We start from the raw sequence: 4,280 nt of genomic DNA on the forward strand, positions 1-4,280 counted from the left end.
AATGCTTCTTTGCTTATCGGCAAAGCTACATACCTGGTAGAATATGACTAAGACGTTTTATGAATCTGTATGGTCATTTTGTAAATTTAGCATAGAGATGGTCCACCAAACAGCATTTTTTTTTCAATAAAATTTCAACTTTTAATATTTGTTCACGCTGTTCGCATCGCTACCGCTCTCGACTGTGTATTTTGGTGGAAGAAGATCGTGAAAATAACAAGCGAACCAATCCTAAAGGTTGATATTTTATTAAAATACGTATGGCTTGGTGGATGACATGTATGCCGAATTCAAGAGTGGCTCCTAAGAGTTTATTAAAGCTTTTTAGTCATGTTCTATCGGGTATATATTTTTACCTATAAGCAAGGAAACATTAAACAGCGAATTTTTTGAATGGACTTTGGCCTGACTCTCTCTCCTAACGATCGACAACACCGCAAATACAACATGCACAAGGTGATGGACAAAATATCAGGCTACTAAATCGCCATGCATGGCGAACAGCTAAATTATGCAAAAACTAGACTTTTTTCCCATGAAGCTGAGCTATCTGAATGCAATAAGCTGCCGAGAAACACGAAGAGGCGAGCCTCGGTGATGTCACAGCATCCTTCCTGCTGCAGCGCTGCCCTTCATCTCTCAAGGACGCCATGATGCTGGAGCCTGGCCTAGCAACCCTAAGAGCATCTGTCATCTCCAATGACACACAATCTGCTGTCTGTTTTTCAAACGCTCCTCACGATATCAAATTATACAATGAAATTACATTATATACTTTGTTCTCTAATGTAATGCCATTATGTATTATGCGAGAATGATGATAAAGCCAGAATATGATTTGGCATGGTTATTCTGTAGGCCTAGTGTAACGTTACTATCCTGTGTCAATATTTGAGAACGGAACGAATCGGCTCATATGACAAACGCCATAAACTTAATTCCTTTTGGTAAAAATACATCCTTTACGATCATAAGGTACTGTGAGAAACGAGCAGTTTTTCACAGCATCACGCAAAAATAACGTCAGTATTCGTACATTGACGTATGGAACACGTCCTAAAAATGACCAAATTTCAAACATTGTCACATAGTCTAATTCTTCATCTACTTACAGTTGGGATCTGGACCTTGGCTATTTCTCCAGTTCTGTCAAACCCTCCTGTCTCACCACCGAGGCTGGATGCTGGATGCTGTGGTCCAGGCAGCTGCGTCAAGCCACACAGAGTTAGGCAGGCTAAAACCGGAACATAGGCGATTTTAACTTCAAAATAAAAGCATAAAATATGTAACTCAGAAAATGTTTAATAAAAAGGCACAGCCACTGCGTGGTACGCTCAAACTAAATATTTTGATCTATTTGCAAGCTTTATGTAAGTGGATTAAGTAGCCTATTTCTAACTGAAATGAAGTGTTAGCATTTTTCAAACCCAGATAATTGAAATGTCTGCCATCCGTGCTCAAAATGTCAGTGCATTTCAGATGTGTTAGTTTTAATAGCCACACATGTTGGTGCTCTGTATTACTTAAAAACTTTGCAACACAGGTTAGTCAATAAGGCTTTTATTTTGAAAATCGCGACCTTGTTTTTAATAGATATTATGACAGGCGCACACACACACACACACACACACACACACTAACTGATGAACATAGAGAGCTTTTAACAAATAGGCTCAGTAGAGAACAAGAAATACAGATGAAAACAGAAATAACAAAAGCATATCACAAAAGCACAAGCACAAAACATACTTAAATAACTGAGGGATGCATGGTTGAGATGCATTCAATATGGTGAAATCTATTTAGACTATGTAGCCCCCCCCCAAAAAAGAAAAAAACTCTGATTATAATAATTAAGATAAGATAGCACTTTATTAATCCCCTTGGGGAAATTCAGGATAATTATCATGCACTCACAATATGCTTATAATACCCCCTGTAATTTATCATGAGCAGCACCTCAAGCAAAGTGTTAGTGAAAAACCCTTCTGAAACGTCCTGAGAATAAGGTCTACCAGATGTGCTGGAATTGCCCACAACTGGCCAAGTGTTGAGTCAGTACTAACAAGATCCTCTAGAAAATTTTCCTCTTACAAACAGGCTCAGTTGAGTTTCACCCCTTCACAGCTCCACATGGTGCGAGGATTCAAACCAGGACACCGGCCCGCTGCCAGCGAGCAATTTTGGAAGCATGGAACTCCCATAATGTACATAAATTACTGCCGGAGGCTTCTACGAGAAACAGCTTTTCAAAGATAGCCTTCTCCCTCATTCTGAGGTGCCATGTGCTTTTCATAACTCCTGTGCATTAGGATAGTTTTCAAAGTATTTCCTTGGAAGAGAAGAGAGTGCCACATGAAATGAAATATCAAAGTAATGACTGGAAGGCGCTCTTTAGTAATGGGGTTTTCCATGGATTCCATAGAAGAGGACTACTGTTCAAAGCATTGTCCCGAAATTATTATTCCGTTGCTGCTGTTGGACCTTGATTCTGAGGTGTTAGTACCTAAAAAGACGGTGTGGACGATTGGAATTAGTAAAACAATCCATTTTCTCTGTATGCTTTCTGAATCAACCCCATGACTCCAGCAGTTGATTGGATGAAGTGACTATCCATCAACACAGAGACTATTTAAAGCAGCCATGGTGCCGTCTTGCTTTAGATGTCTATCTAAAAATATAAAAACTGGTCATTCTGTTGATCTTTGGTATATTTTCCCCCACCACTGCAAACAGGATTTCAACCTGTGTATATAATGGTCCTCAAACTTCTACACATTGATTAGTTGGGTGTTGAAGGGTTTAGTACAGAGCTCTGCAGATGGATCCTTAAGAAACTCCATAAGCATTATTTTTACATTTGAAAAGACTGTTTATTGCCTATGTTGGTCTTAGAAACGACTCGATTTGCTCTGGTCTCGGTCTTGACTTTGGACCTGGTCTGAACTTGGTCTTGGACTTGACTTGGACTTGACTAAGGTGATCTTAACTACAGCTGTGCTTCCACTTATAAAATGGCTATCAAAATGAGATGTGGATACTTGACTAGTGTGTAAATTACACACTGCTGGAAGATTTGTTTGTTGCCGTACCTGCTTCATCAGATAGAGTCTAGTAGATGACACATAACAATGGTCATAGCTTGGATTTGATGTCATGAGCATTTAGTACGCACCTTGGCCTGTTGGGGCAACTCACAGTCTTGTGGGACAATGTTCTGCCCTGAGTTGATGTCTTAGGCAGAAATTATACCCTTAAGGGCAATTTAGGGAAACAATTCTCAGAAAAAACATAACTGCAGCTGATTAAATCAAATGTTATATAAGTCTCATGAGCGGGGAGCGGGGATTCGTTTTCCCCTCATGACAAAGCCAGTGGTAAACGCAGCTGCTTGCTTTTAGCAGCGCTATACTGTATGTGCAAGAGTTTCAATCTTGCAACTATTTCAGCAACACCATTCCTGCTATTCGTTTATGAATCACTACTTCTTGTCCTCCTCCACAGCGGCAACCATCCTGTGTGTCATGCTGCTTGACTGCACACAGTGGTGGAATACTGAATGTAAATTTGCAGGGGAGTACTAGGTGTGTAATCCTCTCTACTGTGCCTTTCCACAGGATGTGAGTTCCTGTTGTTGTTGATACCGATACCACTGACGCATTTTAGGCTTGTGCATTTACTGTACTTCATACCTCCATACAACAGTCAGGAAATTGTGAATAAAAATGTATGCTAATGTGCCTGTGTTGACACTCGGATTACTTTGGGGACATTTTCTTTTGTCGTTTTTCATTTTTTGCACCATGTCAAGTTAAAGGAACCTTCTTTTTTCTTATCCCAGCTTCTTCATGTCCCTATTTTGAGGCTTTATGCCCTAACTGGCTACTGTGCAAACTCCTTTTCCCCTATGAGGGAAAAGGAGCTCTTGATCCATGCCACACTTAGCACAGCTTCACTCTATACTGAACATGCTCTGCAGAAAGGGGGGCGAAAGGAGTGGAAAAAACGAATAGATCCTGTCTGACATTCCTCCTTCTGCTGTGCCTGAGCTTGTATACGAGGAGCTCAGCACAGCCCCGCTCTAACTATTCCAACCATGCTGATGGGACAAGGCCAGACCGAGGGGGTGTGTTATCCGAGCGTTGGAGTTGGGGGGGCTGGGTTTCCCATTTGTAGGTGGAGTCTGTAGGTGTGGTTAGGGAGGAGATAGGGGAGGGGTTTTAAGAGAGGGGGAGAGTCCAGGGGGAAAAAAAGAAAATAGGGGGCTGGAGAGGAAAAAC

Source organism: Centroberyx affinis, unplaced genomic scaffold (genome assembly GCF_046629955.1).
Source record: "Centroberyx affinis isolate AG114_WGS23_722 - 3 ecotype Tasmania unplaced genomic scaffold, CSIRO-AGI_Caff_v1 ptg002573l_1, whole genome shotgun sequence".
NCBI lineage: Eukaryota > Metazoa > Chordata > Actinopteri > Beryciformes > Berycidae > Centroberyx > Centroberyx affinis.